This window comes from Lipotes vexillifer, unplaced genomic scaffold (genome assembly GCF_000442215.2).
Source record: "Lipotes vexillifer unplaced genomic scaffold, Lipotes_vexillifer_v1.1 scaffold419, whole genome shotgun sequence".
NCBI classification, from domain to species: Eukaryota; Metazoa; Chordata; class Mammalia; order Artiodactyla; family Lipotidae; genus Lipotes; species Lipotes vexillifer.
In genome coordinates this window covers 2,546,002-2,562,389 of record NW_006786333.1, presented here as the reverse complement: position 1 = coordinate 2,562,389, position 16,388 = coordinate 2,546,002, and the positions used below count along the sequence as shown (strand labels likewise).

The 16,388-nt window shown below is 41.3% G+C and overlaps 1 protein-coding gene and 1 pseudogene across 1 annotated transcript in view; one reads left to right on the top strand and one right to left on the bottom strand.

The window, feature by feature from the left end:
- LOC103087378 (protein arginine N-methyltransferase 5-like) overlaps positions 1-15,228 on the bottom strand; it is a 114,427-nt pseudogene extending 99,199 nt beyond the window's left edge.
- ST6GALNAC3 (ST6 N-acetylgalactosaminide alpha-2,6-sialyltransferase 3) overlaps positions 1-16,388 on the top strand; it is a 591,033-nt gene that overhangs the window by 187,671 nt on the left and 386,974 nt on the right. The gene's annotated exons all lie outside the window — the stretch shown is intronic.

Genomic DNA, 16,388 nt, shown 5'->3' with positions numbered 1-16,388 from the left:
CCCCGCCGCTTTCCGCCCCTTGATGTCCATACATTTGTTCTCTACATCTGTGTCTCAATTTCTGCCCTAAAAACTGGTCATCTGTACCATTTTTCTAGGTTCCACATATATGCGTTAATATACGATATTTGATTTTCTCTTTCTGACTTACTTCACTCTGTATGACAGTCTCTAGATGCATCCACGTCTCAGCAAATGACCCAATTTCGTTCCTTTTTATGGCTGAGTAATATTCCATTGTATATATGTACCACATCTTCTTTACCCATTCGTCTGTCGATGGACATTTAGGTTGCTTCCACGAGCTGGCTATTGTAAATAGTGCAGCAATGAACATTGGGCTGCAGGTTTCTTTCTGAATTATGGTTTTCTCTGGGTATATGCCCAGTAGTTGGATTGCTGCATCATAAGGTAATTCTATTTTTCCTTTTTTAAGGAACCTCCATACTGTTCTGCATACTGGCTGTATCAATTTATAATCCCACCAACAGTGCAAGAGGGTTCCCTTTTCTCCACACCCTCTCCAGCATTTGTTGTTTGTAGGTTTTCTGAAGATGCCCATTCTAACTGGTGTGAGGTGATACCTCATTGTAGTTTTGATTTTCATTTCTCTAATAATTAGTGATGTTGAGCAGCTTTTCATGTGCTTCTTGGCCATCTGTATGTCTTCTTTGGAGAAATGTCTATTTAGGTCTTCTGCCTATTTTTGAATTGGGTTGTTTGTTTTTTTAATATTGAGCTGCATGAGCTATTTCTATATTTTGGAGATTAATCCTTTGTCCATTGATTCATTTGCAAATATTTTCTCCCATCCTGAGGGTTGTCTTTTGGTCTTGTTTGTGGTTTCCTTTGCTGTGCAAAAGCTTTGAAGTTTCATTAGGTCCCATTTGTTTATTTTTGTTTTTATTTCCATTACACTAGGAGGTGGATCAAAAAATATCTTGCTGTGATTTATTCAAAGAGTGTTCTTCCTATGTTTTCCTCTAAGAGTTTTATAGTGCCTGGTCTTACATTTAGGTCTCAAATCCATTTTGAGTTTATTTTTGTGTATGGTGTTAGGGAGTGTTCTAATTCCATTCTTTTACATGTAGCTGTCCAGTTTTCCCAGCACCACTTATTGAAGAGACTGTCTTTTCTCCATTGTATATCCTTGCCTCCTGTGTCATAGATTAGTTGACCATAGGTGCGTGGGTTTATCTCTGGGCTTTGTATCCTGCTCCATTGATCTCTATTTCTGGTTTTGTGCCAGTACCATACTGTCTTGATTCCTGTAGCTTTGTAGTATAGTCTGAAGTCAGGGAGTCTGATTTCTCCAGCTCTGCTTTTTTCCCTCAAGACTGCTTTGGCTATTTGGGGTCTTTTGTGTCTCCATACAAATTTTAAGATTTTTTTGTTCTAGTTCTGTAGAAAATGCCAGTGGTAATTTGATAGGGATTGCATGGACTCTGTAGATTGCTTTGGGTAGTATAGTCATTTTCACAATATTGATTCTTCCAATCCAAGAACATGGTATATCTCTCAGTCTGTTGATATCATCTTTAATTTCTTTCATCAGTGTCTTATAGTTTTCTGCATACAGGCCTTTTGTCTCCTTAGGTAGGTTTATTCCTGGGTATTTTATTCTTTTTGTTGCAATGGTAAATGGGAGTGCTTCCTTAATTTCTCTTTCAGATTTTTCATCATTAGCATATAGAAATGCAAGAGATTTCTGTGCATTAAGTTTGTATCCTGCAACTTTACCAAATTCATTGAGTAGCTCTAGTAGTTTTCTGGTGGCATCTTTAGGATTCTCTATGTACAGTATCATGTCATCTGCAAACAGTGACAGTTTTACATCTTCTTTTCTGATTTGTGTTCCTTTTATTTATTTTTCTTCTCTGATTGCCATGGCTAGGACTTCCAAAACTATGTTGAATAATAGTGGTGAGAGTGGACATCCTTGTCTTATTCCTGATCTTAGAGGAAATGCTTTCAGTTTTTCACCATTGAGAATGATGTTTGTTTTGGGTTTGTCACATATGGCCTTTATTATGTTGAGGTAGGTTCCCTCTATGCCCACATTCTGGAGAGTTTTGATCATAAATGGGTGTTGAATTTTGTCAAAAGTTTTTCCTGCATCTATTGAGATGATCATATGGTTTTTGTTCATCAATTTGTTAATATGTTTTATCACATTGATTGATTTGCGTATATTGACGGATCCTTGCACATCTGGGATAAATCTCACTTGATCATGGTATGATCCTTTTAATGTGTTGTTGGATCTGTTTGCTAGTATTCTGTTGAGGATTTTTGCATCTGTGTTCATCAGTGATATTGTTCTGTAATTTTCTTTTTTCGTAGTATCTTTGTCTGGTTTTGGTATCAGGGTGATGGTGGCCTCATAGAATGAGTTTGGGAGTGTTCCTTCCTCTGCAATTTTTGGAAGAGTTTGAGAAGGATGGGTGTTAGCTCTTCTCTAAATGTTTGATAGAATTCACCTGTGAAGCCATCTGGTCCTGTCTTTTGTTTGTTGGAAGATTTTTAATCATAGTTTCAATTTCATTACTTGTGACTGGTCTGTTCATATTTTCTATTTTTTCCTGGTTCAGTCTCGGAAGGTTATACCTTTCTACGAATTTGTCCATTTCTTCCAGGTTGTCCATTGTATTGGCATAGAGTTGCTTGTAGTAGTCTCTTAGGATGCTTTGTATTTCTGCGGTGTCTGTTGTAACTTCTCCTTTTTCATTTCTAATTTTATTTATTTGAGTCCTCTCCCTCTTTTTCTTGATGAGTTTGGCTAATGGTTCATCAATTTCGTTTATCTTTTCAAAGAACCAGCTTTTAGTTTTATTGATCTTTGCTATTGTTTTCTTTGTTTCTGTTTCATTTGTTTCTGCTCTGATCTTTATGGTTTCTTTCTTTCTGCTAACTTTGGGTTTTGTTTGTTCTTCTTTCTCTAGTTCCTTTAGGTGTAAGGTTAGATTGTTTATTTGAGATTTTTCTTGTTTCTTGAGGTAGGCTTGTATAGCTATAAACTTCCCTCTTAGAAACGCTTTTGCTACATCCCATACGTTTGGATCATTGTGTTTTCATTGTCATTTGTCTCTAGGTATTCCTCTTTGACTTCTTCAGTGATGTCTTGGTTATTTAGTAACGTATTGTTTAGCCTCCATGTGTTTGTGTTTTTTACGTTTTTTTCCCTGTAATTGATTTCTAATCTCATAGTGTTGTGGCCAGATGCTTGATATGATTTCAATTTTCTTAAATTTACTGAGGCTTGATTTGTGACCCAAGGTGTGATCTATCTGGGAGGATCTTCCATGTGCACTTGAGAAGAAAGTGTAATCTGCTGTTTTTGGATGGAATGTTCTATAACTATCAATTAAATCTTTCTGGTCTATTGTGTCATCTAAAGCTTGTGTTTCCTTATTAATTTTCATTTTGGATGATCTGTCCATTGGTTTAAGTGTGGCGTTAAAGTCCCCCACTATTATTGTGTTACTGTCGATTTCCTCTTTTATAGCTGTTAGCAGATGCCTTATGCATTGAGGTGCTCCTATGTTGGGTGCATATATACTTATAATTGTTATATCTTCTTCTTGGATTGATCCCTTGACCATTATGTGGTGTCCTTCCTTGTGTCTTGTAACATTCTTTATTTTAAAGTCTACTTTATCTGATATGAGTATTCCTACTCCAGCTTTCTTTTGATTTCCATTTGCATGGAATATCTTTTTCCATCCCCTCACTTTCAGTCTGTATATGTCCCTAGGTCTGAAGTGGGTCTCTTGTAGACAGCATATATATGGGTCTTGTTTTTGTATCCATTCAGCAAGCCTATGTCTTTTGGTTGGAGCGTTTATTCCATTCACGTTTAAGGTAATTATCAATATGTATGTTCCTATGACCCTTTTCTTAACTGTTTTGGGTTTGTTTCTGTAGGTCTTTTTCTTCTCTTGTGTTTCCCACTTAGAGAAGTTCCTTTAGCATTTGTTGTAGAACTGGTTTGGTGGTTCTGAATTCTCTTAGCTTTTGCTTGTCTGTAAAGCTTTTGATTTCTCCATCGAATCTGAATGACATCCTTGCCAGATAGAGTAATCTTGGTTGTAGGTTCTTCCCTTTCATCACTTTACGTATATCATGCCGCTCCCTTCTGGCTTGTAGAGTTTCTGATGAGAAATCAGCTGTTAACTTTATGGGAGTTCCCTTGTATGTTATTTATCGTTTTTCCCTTGCTGCTTTCAATTATTTTTCTTTGTCTTTAATTTTTGCCAGTTTGATTACTGTGTGTCTCAGCATGTTTCTCTTTGGGTTTATCCTGTATGGGACTCTCTGCGCTTCCTGGACTTGGGTAGCTATTTCCTTTCCTATGTTAGGGAAGTTTTCGACTATAATCTCTTCAAATATTTTCTCGGGTCCTTTCTCTCTCTCTTCTCCTTCTGAGACCCCTATAATATGAATGTTGTTGCGTTTCATGTTGTCCCAGAGGTCTCTTAGGCTGTCTTCATTTCTTTTCATTCTTTTTTCTTTATTCTGTTACATGGCAGTGAATTCCACCATTCTGTATTCCAGGTCACTTATCCGTTCTTCTGCCTCAGTTATTCTGCTGTTCATTCCTTCTAGTGTAGTTTTCATTTCAGTTATTGTATTGTTCATCTCTGTTTGTTTGTTCTTTAATTCTTCTAGGTCTTTGTTAAACATTTCTTGCATCTTCTCGATCTTTGCCTCCATTCTTTTTCCAAGGTCCTGGGTCATCTTCACTATCATTATTCTGAATTCTTTTTCTGGAAGGTTGCCTCTCTCCACTTCATTTAGTTGTTTTTCTGGGGTGTTATCTTCTTCCTTCACCTGGTACATAGTCCTCTGCTTTTTCATCTTGTCTGTCTTTTTGTGAATGTGGTTTTTGTTCCACAGGCTGCAGGATTGTAGTTCTTCTTGCTTCTGTTGTCTGTCCTCTGGTGGATGATGCTATCTAAGAGGCTTGTGCAAGTTTCCTGATGGGAGGGATTGGTGGTGGGTAGAGCTGGCTGTTGCTCTGTTGGGCAGAGCTCAGTAAAACTTTAATCTGCTTGTCTGGGGATGGGTGGGGCTGGGTTCCCTCCCTGTTGGTTGTTTGGCCTGAGGGGACCCAACGCTGGAGCCTACCCGGGCTCTTTGGTGGGGCTAAGGGGACTCTGGGAAGGCTCATGCCAAGGAGTACTTCCCAGAACTTCTGCTGACAGTATCCTTGTCCTCATGGTGAGCCACAGTCACTCCCTGCCTCTGCAGGGGACCCTCCAACACTAGCAGATGGGTCTGGTTCAGTCTCCTGTGCGATCACTGCTCCTTCCCCTGGGTTCTGACGCACACACTACTTTGTGTGTGCCCTCCAAGAGTGGAGTCTCTGTTTCCCCCAGTCCTGTCAGAGTCCTTCAATCAAATCCTGCTAGCCTTCAAAGTTTGATTTTCTAGGAATTCCTCCTTCCGTTGCTGGATTCCCAGGTTCAGAAGCTTGACGTGGGGCTCATTACCTTCACTGCAGTGGGTGGACTTCTGTGGTATAAGTGTTCTCCAGTTTGTGAGTCACCCACCCAGCAGTTATGGGATTTGATTTTATTGTGATTGCGCCCCTCCTACTCTCTCACTGTGGCTTCTCCTTTGTCTTTGGATGTGGGATCTCTTTTTTGATGGGTTCCAGTGCCTTCCTGTCGCTGATTGTTCAGTAGTTATTTGTGATTCTGCTGTTCTCGCAAGAGGGAGTAAGAGCACGTCCTTCTACTCCGCCATCTTGGTTCAGGGCCTGCAAAATTTTCTAGTGAAGCGAGGGCATCAAAGAACTCTAGACTCTTTCAAATGTGATTGGGGTGTCTTGTATCTATGAGAAGATTTATAGTCTCCCTGCCTTTTCAATCCTGTTTTTCTATCTTATATGCTATAAAGAAACCCCAAGAAACAAGAACATAGAAGATGAATGCATGCTCTGCAAGAATGTAGAATTATGTCACTCAGCTCAATGGCCATGATTTCTTTTAGGAGATGAAAAAATTAAAAACGTAGGTGAGAAGCATTAGAATGAAATGCTGTAGGTTACCAGCTGCTTACAAAATATTAGAAGCAGCTGCAGCAATGGAAACTTGTAATGGCAGAAGAAATCAAACGCTAGATACTGGAGGGACCAAGGACTTTAGAGACCTAAATGAAACGTAAGAGCTAGGGCCCAGAGGAGAGACTGCCTGGGTCTAAACTGTGGGTCATCACTCCCTGGGAGTGGTTACTTAACCTCTTCTAGTCTATTTCACATGATAGTATGTATCACATGAATTGTTGGGTAAAACACTCAGCATAGCGCCTGGCACCTGGTCAGTGCTCAATAAATGTTACCTGCTGGTACCACGACCACCACCATTCTTCCGTAATAAAAATTAAGCCCCGTTGTAGCTCTCTTTACAATAGCCAGGACATGGAAGCAACCTAAATATCTATCAACAGGGGAATGGATAAAGAAGATGTGGTACATATATACAATGGGATATTACTCAGCCATAAAAAGAAGAAAGTAATGCCGTTTGCAGCATCATGGATGGACCTAGAGATTGTCATACTGAGTGAAGTAAGCCAGACAGAGAAAGACAACTATTATATGGTCTCATTTATGTGTGGAATCTAGAAAATGGGTACAAATAAACTTATCTACAAAACAGAAATAGAGTTACATATGTAGAAAATAAACTTATGGTTACCAGGGGGTTGGGAGGGGAGAGATAAATTGGGAGATCGGGATTGACATACATGTATTACTATATATAAAATAGATATAAGGACCTACTGTATAGCACAGGGAACTCTACTCAGTACTCTGTAATGGCCTATATGGGAAAAGAATCTAAAAAGGAGTGGATATATATATATATATGTGTAACTGATTCACTTTGCTGTACACCTGAAACTAACACAACATTGTAAATCAACTGCAGTCCAATAAAAATTAGAAGAAAAATTAAGCCCTTATTTCTTGGAGAAGTCCATAACCTAATACCAATGCCTCCTTTTAAAAAGTTTTAAAGCAGCCAGCACTCCATAGATTGCTGTGGGGAAATTGTAAGTGAAATGGGTGCTATGACTTACATGGTATTGGCAATAATACCTCTCTCTCTATCACTGTGTAAGTACAAGTGCTGAGTATACACACTCTGAAGCTGAATTTAACTAAACTTGGGCAGTAACATTTTCACTGTTGATAAGCTTGTATTTATTTGCTCTGGTTTACAAGGCAGCTGGGGTTGCCCAAAAATCTAGGAATCTCTTTACAAATTTAAACTTTTCTCCTTCATTCATAGAGTTGCTCTAGAACCTACAACAGCACTCCAGAGGGTGAATGGAGACTGGCTCATCTGTCCTCCTTTCTCATTCTCATGCCCTCATTTTGCTTTTTTCTTTCATTTTGCAACTGAAGCGTGAAATAAATAGGCTGTGTCATGGAGCTAATTACCTCACCTGCTTCAGGGCCTTAGAACCCAAAGACCTGTGGGTGCTCTGTGTTATGGCAAACAGGAAGCTTTGGGGACCATGCTTCACATTTGAAATCATTCTGGTTTGAAAATGCGGGAGGGAAGCCGAGCAGCTAGAGAGTAGCATGTGGCTGCCTTATCAGAAGACGTTGAAATGGAAAGATGTTGCAATAGAAAATCAAATGTCATTTATTCATCAGCCCACGCTTTCACAAGTACCTTCCTGGAAGCCTTGGCATATTCTTTGTGGTGGTGGCCTTTTAAATGTCAATCTACAGAAGGGTTTCTGTTTTTAGCAAAGGCTGATTTTGAAGGCAATTAGATAATAGTTAAAGTAATAGTCACACCACTTATTGAGCACTTGCTATGTGCCAGGTACTGTGTTTGGCACTTTCTTTACATTATCTCATTCAATCAGGGCAACATCCCTATAAGGTGGAATATTATTAGCATCATTTTTAGTTGAGGCAACTGAGGCTTAGAGATAAGTAACGGGCCCGAGGTCACAGGTAGTTAGTCGCAGATGATATATGAACCTGGATCTGTCTGATTGCAAAGCTTGTGCTCTTAACCACTTTTCTATATTTCTTCATGTACGTTTCATGGGGGTACAGTTTCTACTAAAAGCGTATTTTAGTTTTCAGATAAATCAAAGAAAATTAGGTCTAAAGAAAATTAGGTCCAGGCTCAGATTTAATTCAACGTGTCCATCTCTGTCTTATTCTCCTTGGGCTCATTTTTTCATTTAACAGTTTTTTTAAGGGATTCTTTTTTTAACTTAACAAAATACCATGAACATCCATCTAGGTTAATACGTATCTGTCTGTCTTTTAATGGCTGCATGATATGGTTTGGATATACCATAATTTATTCAATTATTCTTTTATTGGAATGGCTGCACCATAATTTATTTAATCATTCTTTTATTGATGGGCATTCACACTATTCCAGATTTTTGCCAATTAGGTGACTTTTCTATTTGAAAGCTGCTATTGTCTGAATCTCCGCTGCTATGTGATAAAAGTCATGTATTGGCAATGCTTGGACAATCAGGAGACACAAGCCCAGTGGTGAGCACCTAGATGGTAGAGTCAGCCAGATCCTGACCCTGTCAGCCATCTGCTGTGTGACCTTGGCCAAGACATCCAATCACTCTACGTCTCAGTTTCTTCATGAAAAATTAGAGAAATATTGTTGTTCTCCAAGAATAACCCATAGGACCAATGGAATACCATGTGCAGAGGACTTAGCACAGAGCCAGGCATGGAGCAGGTGCTACACAACAGGGCAACCATATCGCTGGGACCCCACAAAATGTCCTGTGATTAGAACTGGGGCATGAGTTCTCTGAGGGCAGGAGCATGCCATTCATCTTTGGGCCGGGTGCATAATAGAGACTCAGTGATATGTGTTGATCAAAGAGGTCTGAAAACTTACTACTGTTCTGGGCAATATTTGCCTCTTCTCTCCTATATCTTTATTCCAACAGTTGCTGGACCACATTTCAAGAGTGTCTGAGATGGAGAACTTCCAGTGGTTTAAGTAGTTTTACCAAGGAAATGTTTTTCACATGGAAAGAAGACAGGGTGGAATTTATAGAGACCTTGACTCACAATTTTCATTTGCCCAAACCATGTGTTTATGACTCCAGTGTCTGAGCTCTTAACCACTAAGCCACAATGCTGTAATAATCATGATATGATGATAGCTAACACTTATTGAACACTTGTAATGTCCCAAAAAATGTGCCCAGCACCCGTTACAAACTACCTCCTAATCAGCACAGCAATCCTGCGAGGAACATACCCTCAGTATCTCCATCTTACACTTGGGGAAACTGAGACTCATTGAGATGTATCAGATTTGCCCAGGTTGGTGGGGCCAGAACTCTGCCTCAGCTCTGCCCAACCCCAGAGCCACCATGCTAATTCCATGCCATTCTGCTGTAACTGTGTATCATTGGGCTCAGTTTTTATGGAGATCTGTATTTGTAAAGATATGGGAATATTTACTATAATACTTATGGTATTAAAAGAGGGATATACAGAGGGCTAATACAGGAGAGTATTGCTTTGTCAACTTTTTTTTGTTTATTTTGTTTTTTTGATGTGGACCATTTTTAAAGTCTTTATTGAATTTGTTACAATATTGCTTCTGTTTCATGTTCTGGTGTTTTGGCCGCGAGGCATGCGGGATCTTAGCTCCCTGACCAGGGATCGAACCTACACCCCCTCCACCAGAAGGCAAAGTCTTAACCACTGGACAGCCAGGGAAATCCCTTGCTTTCTCAACTTTGATGCCTCTTCTTTGATGTTAATATTTGGGTTGTATAAGCAATTAAGTTGTAATCAGTTTGCCAACTAGGTTGGTGTAAGATGAATACAAAATTCAAGTGTCTGTCTGGCCACTTTGTGTAGAACAAGGTAGAGGTGGTAGACACTGGAAATGACGAAAGCAGCTAAGAGACCCTTGCGTCATTAGGCGTGAGGTGAGGAAATCCGGGATGAGAAAGATGTCAGTGGAAATAGAAACAAATCAGCAGGTGTGAAAAACGTTTGCGGTAGAACTTAAAACGGGTAATTAGCCCTCCATCCTGGAGTGGGCTGGAGAGCAGGGAGCATGGTTTGTCATCCTTCAGGATGTCATCTGTCCCTGGAGATTGGAAAGGTGTGCCTGAGGATTTCCTGCTTCCCCTTGAAAAACTTTAGGGAATATTCACAGGTGGTATTTCCTGACCTCTCGGAGTGATGGCTGTCATAGCCTTGACGAGTAAGTACTTTCTTTTCTCTGAGGCTCGCTGGGTCCAGGGTTACGTGGTGATCTGAAGGCCGTATCTGTGAGGATCTTGTCTAAGGGTACCTCAGGCAAGGGTTCTCAGCAACAGTCTTAGCTGAGCCACCATGGTCCAGATCTGATCTTCAGTCTTATGAGTATAGAAAATGGTTATCTTCAGGTCATCCGGTTCAGTCTCTGTCTCATGAAAACTAAATTAAAAGAACAATATAAAGGTTATGGATTAAATCCTTTGCCACTTTTTTTTTTTTTTTTGGCGGTACACAGGCCTCTCACTGCTGTGGCCTCTCCCGTTGCGGAGCACAGGCTCCAGACGCGCAGGCTCAGCGGCCATGGCTCACGGGCCCAGCCGCTCCGCGGCATGTGGGAACTTCCCAGACCGGGGCATGAACCCGTGTCCCCTGCATCGGCAGGCGGACTCTCAACCACTGCACCACCAGGGAAGCCCTGCCACTTTTAACTGTATAACCTTGGGTAAGTTACTCAATCTCTCTCAGCTTCAGTTTCCTCCTATTAGCATGGGATCTTCCTTGTAAGATGTTGTGTTGATTAAATAGGCCCCTGTGTGTAAAGCACTTACAGTAGTTCTTAGAATATAGCAAGTGCTTGATAAATATTATATGCTGATATTATCATGACTGATCTATAAGTAAGAATTAACTTATCATACAATATCCTTTTTATAGTGGCATCAAAATTTAAATTCATATATCAAGTCTCTCTGTGCCGCACCCGCTTGTCACTTCTTCTGTCCTCCACCCCCATTCTCTTACTGAGGTTACTGGGAAACTGTATCATTAATCAGATGGTAGCTCAAGGAACATGGAGTCAACAAAGAAAGAAGATCATTTAGGCATGCAATACTGCAGCTCTGGAAAAGTGACAAAATATTCAAACCTCATAATATTGGTTACCTTTCTGGTAATGGAATTGGTTTAGTTTTCTCAGCTCCAGTGTCTCATTCTTTTGGACACTGCTAAGTAAACACATTTGCCTCTCTGAACATCATGTTTCTCTAATGCTTATCCCTGGCAATTGACATGTTCTTTCTGTTGATGTGTTAGCATTATTCATTAAACCAAAGTCAGGGTCACCCTTTCTGTGGGCCTGGGAAGTGCTCTTTTTCTGTCTTTTATCTGTTGATTAGCTCTTGTGCCTGATTGGCATTTTGCAATGGCATACCATTATAATACCATTGTTACTTTGTGTAACATGCAGAAACCATTGCATACTCATGGAGCTGGAAGGAACCACACAGATTACCTCTGTCTCCCTCATTTTACTGATGAGGAAATTTACTTAAGTAATAGCCTGAAATTCTATTAGAACCAGCAGAGGATGTGTCTGGAGGGAGTTGGGGTTAGCTCTGGGCAGCCACATCAGCATAATAGTAGTAGCTTCCGTTTTTCTTCATACTGCAGTGAATTCATTTGTTATAATGAATCTATCTATCTATCTACATTATAGCCATCAAATTATCTTCAGTAACTAGATAGGTGTTATTAGTTTAAATGTTTAAGACCCAGGAAAATATTTCAGTTCACCAAGCACATCTGCCATATGCACTTAAGGAGATTCTTCCCTGAATGGTGATTGTAGTAACTGCTGCCCTACTCTTGTAATATCTTCTATGAAAATAATAATTTGTGCTTCAAATGTCTCTTTCTGTGAGTTGCTCAAAGTACTTTGCAGGAATCACTTATTTAAATCCATCCTTCGAGATGGTGTATGGATTAGCTTACTGTGGAGCGGCTCAGAAGGAGGTGGAGATGAGTACCAGGAGCTCCTAAAATCCAAATCAAAACCTGGTCTTAGGGCTTCCCTGGTGGCGCAGTGGTTGAGAGTCCGCCTGCCGATGCAGGGGAAGTCCGCCTGCCGATGCAGGGGACGCGGGTTCGTGCCCCGGTCCGGGAGAATCCCACATGCCGCGGAGCGGCTGGGCCCGTGAGCCATGGCCGCTGAGCCTGCGCGTCCGGAGCCTGTGCTCCGCAATGGAAGATGCCACAACAGTGAGAGTCCCGCGTACCGAAAAAAAGAAAAAAAAAACACCTGCTCTTGTTCAGATGTGATCCTTATTAATCACATTAGAATAAGAACTTAGGTATTCAAAGCTGTTTCACTTTGATTGAATTAATAGATTCTTGTTAAATTCTGCTGAAATAATAGCGGTAGATATTGTATCAGGTGATTAAAACAAGATGGGGAAGCCTTTTTTTGGCCCTAAAACCACCAAACTGATTATTGATGGACCATACCCCAAGACTCTTGACTATAACTCTAAAGCTTTGTCTACTAGATTATATTTCTTAGAGACATGTTTTCCACTTTTAAGGAATGGCCTTTATACCTCTAGATTCTAAAAAATAAATTCCCTATTCATCATTATATGAGGCCAGTTAGCTCTTGCAGGAACGTCAAGAGACCATTTACAGTATGCAAGCGATAAAACTCAATGCCATTTTGCTCCAGGAATATTTATATAGGTGATATTTGACTGTGGCAACTGCTTTGAAGAAAGAAGAAAAGCCATTTCGACTAGAGTAAGGGACAATTAAAAATCAACACATCAGCTTTCAATGTGTCATGTTTTTTGGGCACAGTTCAATTTTTTGAGACCATTTATGGTTGCTTCGTCCATCAAGGTTACCTGTAGGCAGGTCACAATAGTTTATGGGGTGGTGATATTGGTGCAGTGTTATGGTCTAAGCATGTTATAGGCTAATAACCCAGCATTGCTAACCTTTTTAAATCAAGACCGTGAAATTCAACTGTAACATTTCACTTCAGTGTACAAACATTACACTGCTCATCCATGTTGCTATTTTCCTTCCTTCTTATGTTTTTCCTGCCTCTGCTCCCCTCACGTTCGTAAGCTGTGAAAACATGAGTGCACACAAATGCAACCACATTTCCTCTGAGTTCTTCACCACAAGCATATATGTTCATCAAAACTAAAGTGAAATAAGACTGAACATGAGACACAGAGCATTCTACATTTTGTTGGTTCTGTGTCCAGTGTTCATTGAACTCATTCCTATGTGTAAGAGCAAAGGATTTTGGATTTAGGCAGACCTGGGATGAATTCTGGCTCAGCTACTTATTGGCTGCGTGACCTTGTTCAAGTCAGTTTCCTTATCTATAAAGTGAAGAGGATAATACTTGCCTCATAGCATAATCATAAGGGTTAAATGAAAGTGTATATGAAGTCTCAAACTTAGGATCTAGAATAGAGGATTTTTCAGTAAATGTAAGTCTCAGTGTTTCTCAAATCATTGTATGCCTGAGTATCACCTGCAGTGTTTACGAAAGCTTCAGATTCTTGTGCTCGTGGCCATCCCCCTCCAAGGATTTGGGAGCAGTAGGTCTGGTTAGGGCCCGGGAATCTGCAGCTTCACAGATAGATGGTCTGAGGATCCTAGTTAGAAAAATTATGCTTGAGGTTCTAAGCAAATGGGCTATATATAATGAGTTCGTCAAACATTTCTGGGTTATGGTCAAATTCCCTCAATTTTTCAGAGGCAGAAATTCTAACTTTCAGGGGTCACTTCACCAACTGCAAATAGCTAGTAATAGAAACTTGGATGTTGTGGAATTTATTTATTCACTTACAGTATGTTATTGGGTACCTTGTCTCCAGCAAACCCTCTCTAGCTCCAGGAAACACAGGGACAGACAAGGCAGGTGTGAAGGTAGAGCACTGGATGACCACCTCCCTTCCCTGGGTGCCCAGGGCTCCACTTCTCAGGACATTTCTTCCTTAGCATCACGATCAAGTAGGTCTGTAGATTCTTTCAAGTCCCCACTTTCCAGGACTTCTACTCTTGCTCCAGAAAGATGCTGGGTCTCAAAAGAAGTCATTTCAGTGGAAGTAGAGCTGGAAGCCCCTGCTTTGTTGGGACCAGACCCTGCATTCCCGGATAGGGCCAGGAATTTACTTGTTCTTATCATCAGATGTGGAGCACAGGCTGTTAGGGCGGCAGATGTGACCTCCCGCCTATGAAGGCAAAGTCTTCTAAAGCCTAGAGGACAAGGCTTGGTCTCTAGGAACAAAAGAGCAGCTATTGCTTTGAGGGCCTAACAACTGGCTCAGTGGGTGCCATCTCCAGTTCTCATCTCCCTGCTCCGTCTTGATTCCAGCCACCCATCTGAGCTTCCTGCTGCCACCCTCCCTGCAAGTATACCAGCCACTAACCATGCTGCCTTTTCTTCCACTCGGGGCAGAAACAATCTTGCATGTCGGCAAGTGGGGGACTATCTGTCCTCGTTTCATTAGCCTCTCAGCCATGTATCAGTTTTGTGACTACCTGCAATCTCAGGCTCAGTTGCTCTGTGGAATCAGTCACAAATGGCCCAGGGAACCGTTTTCTTTGGGTTGTGTCCCATGGAGGGTCTTCTTGAGAGGCAGCATGGTGGGTCTTCATGCTTAGGTCTTCTTGAGAGGCAGCACGGTGAGTGGTGAGAGAACTGGGCTGGGAGCTAACACCGCCAGCTGAAGCCCCTCTGCTCCAGCCAGCTTCCCAGCCTTGGCCAAGTCCCCAGTCTTTCTAGAGGATTCCAAATCTCCTTCCAGCCCAGGATGGCTGTGGGGCAGCAGCAGGCAGTGTCTGTATCGAGATCTCTTTCCTACATCCTGACCTCTTTGGATCAGGTTGCTGAGCCCTTGTCCCCAGTTGTCTTCCCCAGTATGGATCCTCAAGGCCTGGCCTCTTGATCATGACTTTGCTTGATGGACCCGTGGAACTCTCTGCCTCCTTCTTCCAGCTTGAACTGACCTGTCTTGGACTTGGTCACTAGTCTGCTTCATGTAGGATCTTGATAGGTCACCTACTCTGTTGCCTCCCTTCGCATCCCGCCCAAGCTCTGGCCCGCTGTGGTCCAAGTCAGACGACACGGAGCTGCCTTCCTTGCAGTATTTTCCCCTTGGCTTCTCTCTTTCCTTCTCCGTGCCAGAGAAGAGCACCCGCATTCCCCGCACTGTACTTTTGCCACCTTTTCTTCAGGGCCCAACTGAAAATCAGATAAAGATTATGAAGGAAAGTATATTAGTCCTGAGGCTGAACGTGAGTCTGATCTTCATAATTCGCAGATTTGAAAAAAAAAGTACATATTTTCTGAAGAAAGTAGACTATTATCTTAATTATCACCTCTGTAAAATTGCTATCGGTCAGAGGCCCAAGAAATGACTTTGCTCTATGTGTGATAAGCAAATGAAATGAATTCATGGCTGCTGAAACCCCGGCTTTAAAATCAGCTCTTTGTGAATCAAAAGCAGCCAATATTCTGTAAATCCTCCCCAGAAAGGTTTTCTTACAGAAATACTGGCAGACTCTGTAATGACTGTGGCTGCTTTGATATGAGGATGTAGTCAATATCTCATGAAGAAAATTTCAGCTTTTTACCTTCTGCAGTATAGAGAGAAGGGGAGGAAGTTCCCGGTGTTCTCATGTCCTTCTGACTCAGCGACCAAGATGCTTTATAATTTTTTAATTGATTCATCTGGATAGAGTCCATTCCCCGTAGAACTCACAGACCTCCATTTATGTAGGGAAGAAAATTGTAGTCCTATTCGCACGGCTGCTTGAAATTCCATTATTGATGTGATGAGCTCTTTGTTCCCCATTGTGATACAGATAAGATATTGAACTGAAGAAAATGCACTAAATACATCTTTCTCCACGAATAAACCCAGCAGTGGTAGTGGTGCTGTTTGTTAATTTCAAGATTTGTTTTGCTTTGCCAAATGGAATTGCCATTAATTTTACTCGGGCCACACAAAACTTTACATCAGCAACATGCAGAATAGAAGTGGGATTGTTGAGTAGTTGCCAGAATTTGTCTTGATGATGCTTGATGCAGATTTAAGAGAGAAAGCAAAAGCAATACATTGTGCTGGGGTACCAGAGCCAAGGGCGGGACTGGCGCTCTGAGTGGACCCTTTCTTTCCTGAGTCCCGCCTGGTGACCCTCAGCCTTTCCTTCAGTTCCCACACCCATCATCTAGTCAGCAAAGCCACGCGTGGGTGATCTTGATTGGAAGAGAGAGACAGAAATTGGGTCTCGAAGTCTCAGAGCTGAGGTACTTATGCCCTAAACTCTAGGAGACACTTCATTTTTAACTAGCGTCGTG